This window comes from Lathyrus oleraceus, chromosome 7 (genome assembly GCF_024323335.1).
Source record: "Lathyrus oleraceus cultivar Zhongwan6 chromosome 7, CAAS_Psat_ZW6_1.0, whole genome shotgun sequence".
Taxonomy (NCBI): domain Eukaryota; kingdom Viridiplantae; phylum Streptophyta; class Magnoliopsida; order Fabales; family Fabaceae; genus Lathyrus; species Lathyrus oleraceus.
The window spans coordinates 142017955-142032786 of NC_066585.1; the positions used below are offsets into that span (position 1 = coordinate 142017955).

General features: G+C 38.3%; 1 non-coding gene across 1 annotated transcript; it reads right to left on the reverse strand.

Moving 5' to 3' along the window:
- Positions 1 to 4087: 4087 nt before the first annotated feature.
- On the reverse strand, positions 4088 to 4194 carry LOC127108843 (small nucleolar RNA R71). The gene has a single exon (XR_007796352.1). It is a non-coding gene; the product is annotated as a small nucleolar RNA R71 (small nucleolar RNA).
- Between the last annotated feature and the right edge of the window lie 10638 nt (positions 4195 to 14832).

The window sequence follows — 14832 nt, forward strand, 5'->3', positions numbered from 1 at the left end:
GTGGTTTGTGAACAGATCCTCTATCTCTATCCATAGTACCAGAAAGTAACGTCCCTAGATCTCACCCAGAACCAGAGCAAGATGCCTGCTATGATACCAATTGAAATTCTGGTATCAGATATGAGATATCGAAGGTAATGTCATGACACTAATATCTGAACAATACAAACATGATAAAAGATAAAGAACAATAATGCAAGAGACACAAGCAATTGTTAACCCAGTTCGGTGCAAACTTACCTACGTCTGGGGGCTACCAAGCCAGGAAGGAAATCCACTAAACAGAATCAGTTCAAAGACTCTCAATAAACAACTTCAAGTTACAGTCTTTTCACTTAATCTCTACCCGTGTGACTTCTACCTAAGAACTCTTAGATATTGGATCCTACTCACTCCCCCCAATCACAACAGTGATATAAAACAATAATTATAATGAAAAGAAGACACTCTTCAAAGACACATACTTGATCTTGCTTAAAATCTTCAATCAAGTAAACACACACTCATGCTTAAAATCTTAGAGTGGACAAATTACAACTCAAAAATCAGTCCAATTCAATCATCTATGGATGAATGAATGGCTTACAATTCACACGACCACACAAGACTAAAACCCTTATTCTCTCTCAATATTTCGTTTGTTATTTCTTGTGTATAAAACCAGGTTTTCCATGTCCTTTATATAGAAGCATTTGGCTGGGCTTGGACATCATAAAACCCTAAAACTATTTTCCATTCATATCTTCTCATGACAGCTGATTAGATCTTGTTGGAAAATAAGTCAATCTGGTTGTAATTAATGATTGTTAGCGCGTTCAATCATCTCATCAATCATGCATAGATTAGCATTAAAAACGCAATCACACAATATACAATATTCAGACTGAATGTTCTGTATACAGATGTCATGACGTCGGGTCTGACATCATAGTAAAATCCTGCATAATCACATTTTAAACATCATGCAGGTACATGTTATCTTATGTCAAGACAACACTTGTGACAACTTGTGAACACTCTAGGTTTTACCAAAATTGCTGCCAACACATAGAACCAACAATAACAAAGAAAATAAAGTGCAATAATGCAAATAGAAGTTAATAGTTAGTGGTTAGTGGAATCACAATAAGAAAATGGATTAGCAAGTTAATGTAAAGAATATGGTTTCACCTATACATCAAATTACTCAAATATAGTTGAAATAGAGATAACATATCAATGCCTCAAAGTATCGTGAATGATCTATTGATCAATCGTTAATAGGTTTGAAACATCGAAGGTTTTATCAACTCTAAACAACCATGGCCATGATCTAATAGACCTCATCAAACAAACAAATGTAATAATGAGTCAATAGTAAATGAAAACAAAATCACAAACTTGGATTAACAAATGACTAATAAAGAGTAGTAAGAGCAAAAAATCCCCAAAAAAAGTGTATGAACCAAACTAGACCATTTGTTTCCAACTTGACTCAAATCTCTCTAAAAAAACCAACCAAGAACAACCAACCTTCTTTTAATCTAAAAACATAACCAAAAAATGCTAAAAAGTTTGAGCTACAATCATTACCCAAAAATGTGGAAAAAAAAACTAGGTTATTGTGGTGTTGAGCTTGAATATTAAGCAAGAGGTTTGGGGATGGTGGTGTTTATGGTGGAAACTTAATGAAGGGGTTGAGTTGTCAGTGTTGTGAGCACACTAAAATTTACGTATTTTCGACTCCGATTTCGCATGCATTCTAGTTATTTTATTATCGTTTTGTTGTGTTATTACTGTATTTTCCTTTGTTTTCAGGTTTTTACCTTAATAGGAGCCCCGATCGAGAAAAGGAGCGAAAAAGAGCCAAAAACCCTAAAAATCAGCATTTTGCTCTTATGGCCTACCCAATGGCGGGCGCCACAGTCCAAGCCATGACGTGTCCAATTCAAACTTCCATCAACTCCCACGTTTTCCCACCACTTCCACTAAGGCGCCCCACTTTGTGCTTGTCGTGGGCGCCATGGCCTTGTGGCGGGCGCCACAAGAGGAAAACGGTTTCCTCTATTTTCAAGTTGAAGGGCATCCAAGTAAATTCCACCTTTTTTATTTGCTTATAAATAGAAACGCGAATTCAGTTTTACAATCACCCAAACTTAGAGCAGACAAAGATCCGAACGTTGGAACAAGGCGAAATCAGAAGCAACTTTGTTTCACTTAGGCATATATTCAGTTTTATAAAGTGGTAATCGCTTCGCATTGGAGTGTTACCACAATTGTGCAATTGAGTCTGTGATAGAGTATGTACTCGAGTTTGGAGCACTTTGGAAGGAAGTTAATCCTGCCGCCATTTTCTTTTCCGCATTGCAATTTACTCAGCCCTCCGATTGGAGCAGGTTTTTATTACTCGCCTTTACTTTGTTTATTTCCCGCACTCGCCTTTACTTTATTTATTTCCCACACTCGCTTTTACTTTATTTATTTCCCGCACTCGCCTTTACTTTATTTATTTCCTGCACTCGCCTTTACTTTATTTATTTCCCGCACTCGCTTTTACTTTATTTATTTCCCGCACTCGCTTTTACTTTATTTATTTCCCGCACTCGCTTTTACTTTATTTATTTTCCGCACTCGCTTTAAATTATTTATTTCCCGCACTCGCACTACTCTCATTTATTTTCCGCACTCGCTTTAAATTATTTACTTTCCGCACTCGCACTACTTTTATTTATTTTAATGCACTTTTATTTTACCATGTCTAGCTAAATTTATAAGGCTAGAATGTAAGGATCGTAATTAAACCAGTAATCCGTACAATTGTTTGTAGAAACACTTAAAGGGCTATTTTAACTTTCAAATTAAGTTTTCCCGCACTTCAATTCCGTTGGGTAAGATCGAAAGCCGTCCAACGTCTTTTTAAACTTAATTGTTTTTAACTATTTCAAAAACAGCGAAAGCGCTTTGTCTAGTTCATTAGAAGTTTTTAACATCAAGAAGAAAAGAGATTTTGAAACTATTTTCGGACGCGTTTATAAGTTTAGAGTCTGGTTCGTGAGAACCTCTTTTGGTTAAGAAATCCAGGTTATAATACTTTTCAACTTAGTCAAGATACTATATTTCTTAAAAATAGGTTTACTACTCTAACGCAATGCACGCCTTTTTATAAGTGACAATAAGAGGGTTTGATTAGGGAGTACAACTCGGTTCTAAATACGCGAAAGCGACGGTTCCTGTTAAATTAGTTCTTTTCAAAGTAGGAAACATTGCCCATAAGTAGTTCTATTAGCAAGTACTTGGATAATCATTTAATTATGTGAATTACATTCGACCCTATCTTTATTAATTAAATTTATTTTAAAACTTTACTTTTCAATTACACACTACAAAAACACCTATTTTAATTGCCTTTGATAAACACCATAACAATAGATAACGATAGATTGACACTTGGTCTCTGTGGTTCGATAATCTTTTATATTACTCTGACGCGTTCGTACACTTGCGAACATCAAGATTTACAACGCATCAAGTTTTTGGCGCCGTTGCCGGGGACCAATTTCGTCAAATTTCATTTTCCTGTTGTTATATCGTTTAAACTTAGGCTATTTCCCGCCGGTCGATGCGAAGAACTCGCAGCACCGGAAGTTTAAGTTTAGTAAACCCTCTGGCGGAACCTGAATGTTACGCTCGCGCACGTTTATTCTTTCATAGAATTAAGAGAGTTATGGCCGAAGATCAAAACCAAAGACCTCTTAAGGACTTCGCTCAACCATCTAACGAAGAACCTAGTTCTAGTATAGTAAACCCAATCATCCCAGCCAATAATTTTGAACTTAAACCATCCCTGTTGCAACTAGTGCAACACAGACAATTCGCGGGTCTCGCTACCGAGAACCCAAACCAACATTTAAAAATATTTCTTCAATTAGCAGATACTTTTAAAACCAATGGAGCTTCTCCTGTGGCAATACGTTTAAGATTATTTCCTTTTTCCCTTAGAGATAAAGCTCTATCATGGTTAGATTCCCTTCCACCCAATTCCATTACGACTTGGTATAACCTTAGAAGAGTTTTTCTTGCTAGATATTTTCCCCCGAGTAAGACCGCCGTTCTTCGAAACCATATAACTAGATTTACCCAAAACCAAGGAGAATCGTTGTTCGAAGCTTGGGAGAGATATCAAGAGTTGTTACGAGCATGCCCACATCATGGCTTAGAAAATTGGTTAATCATTCAAACCTTCTATAATGGACTTCATTACAACACAAAGATGACCATCGACGCTGCCGCAGGCGGTGCTCTGATGAACAAACCTTACCCTGAAGCTAGTTCCCTCATCGAAGACATGGCTCAAAACCATCAATCATGGGGAGTCGAACGAGCGACAGTTGAGAAGAAGGAAGCCCAAGGAGGAGTGCATGAACTAAGCTCTATAGACATGATGCAAGCTAAAATGGACGCATTAGCCCTTAAGGTCGAGCATATGTGCATAAACCCGAATTCTGTAGCCGCAGTTTCGTCGGATTGTGAGGTATGTGGAACCCAAGGACACCAATCCGCAGAATGCAGTCTATTAAACGAAACCCACTCTGAGCAAGTGAACTACACCCAAGGGAACCCATATTCGAATACCTATAACCCTGGATGGAGGAATCACCCTAACTTCTCCTATAAAAACAATAACCCTATTCAAAATAATGCACCTCCGAGACCTAGTTATCAAGCCCCTAGATCAAATCAACCTATGCAACCTGTACCACCAAAGCCGAGCCTTGAGAAAATTATGGAAAATTTTATCACCGCTCAAACCCAACAAAATAAGGAGTTCATGAACCAAAACATTCATGTTAACGAATTGATTACTCAGTTAGGAACCAAGGTTGACCAAATAGTTACTCATACCAAGATGCTTGAAACCCAGATCTCTCAGGTAGCATTAAACCAAGCCCCTTAGACTACACCTGGAGGACAATTCCCTGGACAACCTCAACAAAATCCGAGAGGACAAGCCAATGCCATTACCCTACAAAGTGGGAACGAAAACGCTTATGATGAGCCACCAAACCCAAGATTAAGTGAACCCGGAACTTTTAAGGAATGTACCAAACCCCCGGACAAAGTAAAGGAACCAGAGGAATCTGAAAACCAGGAAGGTCGAGAGAAACGAGAAGAACCTAAAGATAAAATTTACGTACCACCCCCGCCATATAAACCACCTATACCATATCCACAAAGACTCAAACAAACCCAAATCAATAAACAGTATCAAAAATTTATTAAAGTTATAGAAAAACTTCATGTAGAAATCCCTTTCACAGAAGCCATCACCCAAATACCTTCTTATGCAAAGTTTCTGAAAGACATCCTTACCAACAAACGTAGACTTGACGATCCGAGGCCTTTGGAATGTAATGCAATTTCCGAGGACAAATTAGCAAAGAAAGATAAAGATCCTGGAAATTTCTCCATTCCTTGTCTTTTGGGTAATCATGTCATCGATAAAGCTTTTCTAGACTTAGGAGCTAGTGTGAGCTTAATGCCTCTAGCAGTTTGTGAGAGGTTAAATTTAGGAGAATTACAACCCACTAAGATGTCACTTCAGTTAGCCGATAGATCTGTCAAATATCCGATAGGCATTTTAGAAGATGTTCCTGTTAGGATAGGTCAGCTATTTATCCCTACTGATTTTGTCATCATGGACATCAAAGAGGACAATGATATACCAATTCTTCTAGGTAGACCATTCTTATCAACTGCAGGAGCCATAATAGATGTCAAGAAAGGAAAGTTGACATTTGAGGTAGGTGACGAGAAAATAGAATTTATACTTTCGAAATTTCTTATGGCACCTGTGATGGGAGACTCATGTTATGCCTTAGATGTCATTGATGAATGTGTTAGAGAATTAGAACAAAAAGAAATTATAAAAATAATCAAGTTACCATCAACCCCCATAAAGGAAGATGATGACTTTAAAGAACCTTACATCGATGATAACCTTTACGAATGTTTATCCCTTACCCCAGATCCTATACCATGCCCTAAGAAACCAACCTTAGAACTTAAGGAGCTGCCTAAGAACCTGAGATATGAGTTCCTCGATGAAAAGATGAACCGTCCAGTTATAGTCAGTGCTACCTTGAGCCAAGAGGAGACGAACCAACTTTTAGACGTTTTACGAAGATATCCCTCAGCCTTAGGATATAATATATCTGACCTGAAAGGTATAAGCCCATCCGTATGCATGCATCGGATTTCGCTCGAAGAAGATTCAAAACCCTCTAGGGAGCATCAGAGAAGAATAAACCCTATAATGAGTGATGTTGTTAAGAAGGAAGTTCTTAAGTTGCTTGAGGCAGGTATAATCTACCAGATCTCGGATAGTAACTGGGTGAGCCCTGTGCATGTAGTACCTAAAAAGGGAGGCATCACAGTCGTGCAAAATGATAAAGGCGAACATGTAGCAAAACGTTTAGAAGGAGGACGGCGGATGCGTATAGATTATAGAAAATTAAATAAAGCAACTAGGAAGGATCATTTCCCTTTACCATTTATAGACCAGATGTTGGAGCGTCTAGCCAGACACTCTTACTTCTGCTATCTAGATGGATACTCTGGATTCTTCCAAATACCTATTCACCCCGAAGATCAAGAAAAAACTACCTTTACATGCCCCTATGGAACTTTTGCCTACAGACGAATGCCTTTCGGCCTCTGTAACGCCCCAACTACTTTCCAGCGCTGCATGATGTCAATCTTTGCAGATTACCTAGATGGTATCATGGAAGTGTTTATGGATGATTTATCGGTTTGCGGATTCGATTTCCACAATTGTCTTACTAACCTTGAGAAAATCCTGGAGAGATGCGTGGAGGTGAACCTCGTGCTAAATTGGGAAAAATGTCATTTCATGGTGACCGAAGGAATAGTTTTAGGACATATAGTTTCTGAAAAAGGTATAGAGGTAGATAAAGCTAAAATAGAAGTTATAGAAAACCTAAAACCACCAAAAACAATCAGAGAAGTTCGAAGCTTTCTTGGACACGCTGGATTCTACCGGCGTTTTATTAAGGACTTCTCCAAAATAACTAAACCGTTAACCGGACTTTTAATGAAAGATGCTGAATTCATTTTCGACGAAAAATGTAATGACGCATTTAATCTTTTAAAAAAAGCATTAATCTCTGCACCAATTATGAAACCGCCCGATTGGTCGGAACCTTTTGAGATAATGTGCGATGCTAGTGATTATGCAGTTGGAGCCGTTCTAGGACAGAGAAAAGATAAAAAATTACATGCCATTTATTATGCCAGTAGAACCCTAGATGCTGTCCAACTTAATTACGCAACATTCGAAAAAGAATTACTCGCTGTAGTTTTCGCTATAGACAAATTTAGATCTTATCTAGTAGGAGCAAAAATTATTGTTTACACCGATCATGCTGCCATTCGTTACCTATTAAGTAAAAAAGATGCCAAGCCCAGGTTACTCTGATGGATTCTATTACTACAAGAGTTTGATTTAGATATAAGAGATAAAAAAGGCACTAAAAATGTAGTGGCTGATCACCTTTCTAGGCTAGAACATCTAAAACCTGAACTAGTACCCATAAATGATGATTTCGCCTATGATAGACTGATAGCTAAAGTAGAAACCATTGAAGCAAATAACCTAGATCCTTACGAGCATTCCCAAAATTCCTTAGCAATAAATAACGTACCCTGGTATGCAGATTTCGTTAATTACCTAGCTGCTGATATAGTACCCCCTGATCTTGACTACTACCGCAAGAAGAAATTCTTCCACGATGTGAGAAACTTCTATTGGGATGAACCGCTCCTTTTCAAAAGGGGTAAAGATGGCATCTTTCACCGTTGCGTCCCAGAAGAAGAAGTAAATAATATTATCGAGCATTGTCATTCTGCACCTTATGGTGGACATGCGAGCACCTCTAAGACATACGCCAAGATTCTTCAAGCTGGCCTATTCTGGCCTACCATGTGGTGCGATGTCTATGCTTACATTGTCAAATGCGACAGATGCCAACGCACTGGAAACATTTCAAGACGTGATGAAATGCCTCTAAGAAACATTCAGGGAGTAGAACTCTTCGACGTATGGGGTATAGATTTCATGAGACCTTTTCCACCATCCTTAGGAAATAGGTATATCTTAGTAGCTGTAGACTATGTGTCTAAATGGATTGAAGCTATAATTGCACCCACAAACGACACTAGGGTAGTAATCAAACTATTTAAAAACTATATATTCCCTAGATTTGGAACACCACGTTTAGTCATAAGCGATGGAGGATCACACTTTATATCGAGAATATTTGACAAACTTTTAAGAAAATATGGAGTTAGGCATAGAGTAGCAACACCATACCATCCACAAACTAGTGGCCAAGTAGAAGTATCTAATAGGGAGATAAAACAGATCCTAGAGAAAACTGTTTCTATTTCTAGGAGAGACTGGTCTCAAAAGCTTCAAGAAGCATTATGGGCCTATAGAACCGCTTTCAAAACCCCTATAGGAACTACTCCTTATCAACTAGTTTATGGAAAATCATGTCACTTACCATTCGAGTTAGAGCATAAAGCCTATTGGGCCATTAAAACTCTGAATTTAGACTACTTAGCTGCTGGAGAAAAGCGTATCCTGGACATTCATAAATTAGAAGAGCTTAGGCAATCTGCCTACGAAAATGCAAAAATATATAAAGAGAGGACAAAGGCCTATCATGACAAAAGAATAGTAAAGAAAAACTTCAATGTAGGCGATTTTATTCTCCTTTTCAACACTAGGTTACGACTTTTCCCTGGAAAGCTACGTTCAAGATGGACTGGTCCCTTCGAAGTATCCAAGATTCTGAGATCCGGAGCCGTAGAAATCAAGAACGATGCCTGTAGTCCATTCCTTGTAAATGGACAAAGACTGAAGCTCTACGAAGGAGGAGACATTCCAACATACTACTCAAGCCACACTCTGATTGATCCACCAATTACCACTACTACAGGTGTATAAATATTAATCGTCAAGATAATGACGTTAAACAAGCGCTGTGTGGGAGGCAACCCATGGTTTTTCTTTTCATTTTACTTTTTTTTCGCATTTATTTACATTTATTTTTATTTTTATTTTATTTTCTCTTATTTTGCATTGAGACTAAAGTTTGAATGGTTTGTATTTTCAGGATCACTTTCCTAACTTTTACAGGATGCAGGGTTTTGATGACATGCATGTCGCCTATAGAGACAATGCTCAGAGGGAGCGCTACATTGCTTTATACCAGCGCCCTATGGCACCCACACGTTACCCTGATCAACATTGTATGGAGGCACTGGGTATCGAGCCTGGTATCTGATTCCTTAGCCACCAGCTCCACTAGGACGAATTTGCTGATGACTTGAGCAACACATATAGGAACCTGACTTTGGAGTTCTTGGGTTCATTTGACTACGACCCATATTCTGGACCAGATGGGTATGCTGCTTTCAGACTCTTTGGAGTTGAGTACTCCTTCAGCCAAAAAGAGTTCGGCGACTTATTAGGTTTCCAGACTACTCCTGATGCTATCCCGGAGACACCTTTGGGATATTTCCTGGGTAAGGAAGTGGAGAAGTTTTGGAGTGATATATCAGGCGGCGGAAGCCAGGATCCATCTACACAGTTATCTTATGTCATACATAACCCAGCCTTCAGATATTTTCAGATGATATTAGCACATTCCTTCTTGGGAAGACAGGATGCAGAGACTCTACTGAGTGAAGAGGAGATCTTCCTATTATTTTGCGCATCCCAATCTCGCCCAGTAGCATGTGGGAACTTTTTATTGAATAATCTCAGCGATATCTCTAGATCCACCGAAGGAATCATCTATGTTGGTGGAATCGTCACACAGATTGCTGCCGCTTTGGGTCTGTCTCGCAAGCTGTTGCATCTTCGGACCTACTGTGGATACACTACCATGGACATCGATTTCTGTTTGACTAGAGGATTGATGAGGAGAGCCTCTTTCCACCCATGTCAGTTCCGATTGCTAGTCGACAGTGAGGCCATCCATTACTTCACATTGCCAGACCCTATGATGACTAGTGTGCATGATCCAGCGAATTGGAGTTAGGCTCTAGAGGGCCAAAGAGAGACCGTTGAGGAGCCGAGATCGCCCCCAGTTGCTGAATACACACCTGCACTACCATATCCTAGAATCACTGTTCTCTCTAATAATCATTCATTGCAGACACCCGACATACGCACCCAGATTGCTGAGTGCCGTAGAGAGATTGCAGCGCTTAGACAGGAAGTGGCGGACCTAACTTTACAGATTGGAGTGTCTAATCTCACCCACGCTACTGAAGCCGATTGTCTATATCAGGAGATCGTCGAGCTCAGACAGGAGATAGCCGTGCTCCGTCAATCCACTCAGGCAGACGACCACCCTAATACCTGATCTCACCATTTCACTTTATTTCTCTTTCATATATTTATCGTATTTGCATTACTCATTTTACATTATCGCATTTGGATACTATATAAACTACTACCGTACATTAGTATTTCTATTTTTTATCTATATATGTTTTATATTTATTTTATTTTGCATTTTAATTTTTTCAGTTATTTATTTATATTTATATTTAATTTCTGTTTTTGTTTTTGTTTCAGTTTCACTTTTTATTTTCGTTTTTACTTTTATAAAATTATGCAAGTCAAAGAAACTAGGAGAATCACAAGACAAATGCTATCCAGACCCCTCAAAGCCAAAAGAAAAGCGGAGCCCAAACCAAAGGACCAAAATCTGGCCCAGCCAGATTTTGCCTTGTGGCGCCCGCCATAGGACCTGTGGCGCCCGCCACAGCGTCTGTAAATGGTCGGGGCAGACCTCTCTTCTTCACCATTTTTGCAACTTACAACCTTCAAAACCCATTTTTTCACCTTGGAAAAAAGCCCTTGAACCCACAAAAAGCTCATACTTTCCTAACCATCATACCACACAAATCACTAATCCACTTTCCGTTTTTGATTTCATCCGCCGGATTTTGTAAAAATCCAACCTTTTCACCAACCACTTCATCTTCTTCATCCACATTTCAAGAGCATTCAAATGGAGTTCAACGGATTCATTCTTCGAGGAGGGAAACCGGGGGAGGAACAAAGAAAAGTCATTGAACGGTTGCAAAATCGGGAACTTCTCCCGACGAGGTATGTTGACGAAGATTGTCTATATACTTTAGGCATCTACCTGTAACACCTCAAAATTTGACCTCCTCTCTTGGGACTAGCATAACATATTGCATATCATTTTTAGGTCATTAGGCATTGCATATTGCATATCATTTGGTCACATTGTGCAAGTCATCCTCCTAAGTCTTGATCAGAAGATAAAGAGGTTGAAAGATTCAAGCCTGAGGGTTTATGGACTGTTCACTAATCATCTGAGGATGTGTGGTACAAGTTAGGGTTTCATGTTCTTCAAGGAGATTGATCTTGTCTTGGTTGCTATGATACATCATCATCATCATGGTCTTGTTATCATCCAGAGATTCAAGTGATTGATCAGATACCTTGGGATTAGGGTTTTGACCATTGGTCAACCCTAATCATCTGCATTGGGCCAATCAGGGCATGGCAAGGAGATGGGGTCTACAATGGATATGGGGATCATCATGTGATTATATTGAGCTTATGGAAGCTAGGGTTTCATGATTGAGCCATTTCATCAAGAGATTGAGGCTCAACTTGATCAATGCACAGCCAAATTCATCTATCAGTCAAAAAAGTCAACTGTGGTCAACTGTGCTTGATTTTATGGATTTGGAGGTGGGAGAGAGTTGGATACACTTCATTCATGTTGAAACAAGTTTCATTTGACATTTCAAACATCAAGAATGAAGAAAATAAAGTCAGGAGAAAACTTTCCAAAAATGGAAAGTGACTTGTAATGAAAGTTTCCAAAAATGGAAAGTTTTTCACCTCAAAATTACATGTCCAAAAATGCTTCAAATGAAATTTTGTTCAACATGAAAGTTGTAGATCTTGCTCTCACCTTTCCAAAAAGTCCAAGAACTTGAATTTCTCATGTATGGTTGGCAAGTTATGGTCCAATCATTTTCCCAAAATACCTAAAATCAAAGTGGCATAACTTTCACATGGAATGGCCAATTTGGGTGATCTTTCTTTGAGAAAACCCCATTTCACATGTACTTTCATGATGCATGGTCAAAATTCATCAAAAATGGTCATGGCAAAAAGTCACTTTTCAAGTGAATTCATTTGTATTTTTGGTGTAGCATAGTGAAATTTCAAAATACAAGGCCTATGCACTCAAGACCAATTCCAACACTTCACAAATGCCAAATGAAATTTGCTCCAACTGTCATTTGCTGTCATATTGGCCTAATGTGGAAAAGGCATTTTGGACATTTCACTTGAAATTGCAATTATACTAATCCAATCCAATTTTGTTAATTGTGATTAAGAAAGTGGATTAAGCTTGGTATATAACACTAATCATAACAGAAAATGATAATGACTTCACATTTCTCAAGGATCTAACAACTTTTCCCTCCAAATTCTCTCCAAATTCTCCAAACTTTTTCACACATTTTTCAACAATTCTCATCAAATTCTTCACCATTTTGGTTCATTCTTGATTGATCCACACTCCATAAGCTTTGGTGAAGAACTGTTTCATACAATCAAAGCCAATAGCTTCAAGATTCGCAACTGTTGCAACTTCACTTTTCCATGGCAAATTGAAGAATCTTCGATCTGAAGCACAACTGAGCTAAGGCGTTCATTCCAATCACTTTCTTAAGCATCAAGCTCCATCTGTTTTGGTGTTTTAGCTGTGGAAACTCACAAATCAACACCTGCCATCATCAAGAGGTAAAATCTCGATTTCCTTAATTGTTTGAATCGTGATATGGTTTGTGTAGAGCTTTCAACGCAGATCATCATGCTGCTTGTAGTTTTGGATTTGGTTGAGTGTAAAGAGAGATATCTCGATTAGAAGTTTGATGCGCATACCTTATTTCGCTCGATCCGGTTGATGTGCTTAGAGTTAGGTTAAATGCTTTGCATATCCATGATCTAGGTTGAGAGACGGTTCCAATGATATAGAGTTTGCTCATTTTGGTGAGAAAATGTTCATGTCCAATTTCTGGAAATTCGAAGCTGTTTTTGAGCAAGAACACGAAGCCAGGCCATGTTTGATCTTCGTTTTGCATTTCCTTGTTTGAATTCGTGTTTGCCGCCATCTCCAGCCAATAGCGCTACGCCAACACATTAATGAGAACGACGTCGTTTTGCCTTGCTGAAGCTTAATTACGAATTTGCCATTATTTCAATATTATCCAAATTCATTTCATTTTCTTTTTCAATTTCATTTCATTTTGATTCATGAACTTAGAAAATTCATAGGAGATTCATCATTTGTCCAAATTTTGTGAGATTTTTTGCATGATTCTCCTTGTAATATATAGTTTTTTATGGTGATTTTTGTGATTTTTGTGCACGTGTGAAAATTAAAAATGCCTAGGGTTTGATTGAATGTGTTCATTTTGTACATGCTTTGCCATTTCATTCATAAAATGGTGATGCTTCCATAGAAATGCTTGAAATTTTTTGTGCTTGTTCTGGACTCTTGGCTGGTGATTTTGATATGTGGTTTGCAATTTTTGGATCCCTGGTTGATGAGATATGAATTTTTGATTAGGGGTGTGACAATTTGTGTCACACCAAACATTGTGAACTTCATGATTTTATTTTATGTGCTTAGGAACATTGGATTGAGCCAAATTTTTGCATGATTGAGCATATGGATGTTGAGATGACATGTGAATTTTTATGGATTTATTGATGGCATTTCCTAATGGATTGGAATTTTCTCTCCTGCTTGGTCATTTGGTGACATTTTGTGACACATGTTGGTATTTGCTTTGTGAAATGCTGGTCATTAATTGGATGAGTGTGAAATTTTGTATGAGCATTGTGAACACATTATAGGTCATTGTGGTTTTGATCCCATTCATTTATCATGTTTCATTTCTGTTTTATGATTATTGGAAGTTGATGATTGTTTTGATGACTTGTGTTGGCTTGCTTGAACTTGTCTGAACTTTATGAATTTAATTTCCCTACTTCCACTTGTCCAAATTACATGAAAATTGATATGCTACTCATTGAATGTGTTCTGTTTAAGCTGGAATTTTTGTGGAATGAGCTGTTTTGATATTGATTTGAGTGTGATCATTCTGTTTGCTCATATGTGGTTCACAATTGCATAGTTTGACTTAAATTATATGTGAAATGGATTTGGTGCATAGTTTTGGTGTGAGACCAATTGGATTCTCTTTTTGCTTGATAAATCTTGGTTTTGGATAATTGTCACTTGCTGTTTTGATTTTTTCATCTCCTTTGGACCCTAGGCTTGTCCTAGTGGTCTTGTTTCTCACTTTTGAATTGTGTTTCAGGTTGAGATGCAAATGCCTTAAAGGAGAATGATGCAAGTTTGATTTGGCTAACTGTTGTGAACTAACTTGGTTTATTTTGTAGGATGCTTGGCTCACTTGAGTTGATTGTGCTTTGCACATTGCATTGTTTTTGTACATTGTCTATTGATTCTTATGCTGTCTGTTTTGACTTGGTGATTTGAATACTGACTGTGCTTGATTGATTCCAGGTACCATAGTCGCTTTAGTTCTTTAAGAACTTGCTGTGCTGCTGCTCGGTTGTATAAACCAGTTGAGGTAGACTCTCTTGTCAACATGTAGTATGGAAGACCTGGCTTGTTATTTAGCCAGGCAACTGTCTGAAGTCCTCCTTAAGAGGCGATGTTTGTGATTGTT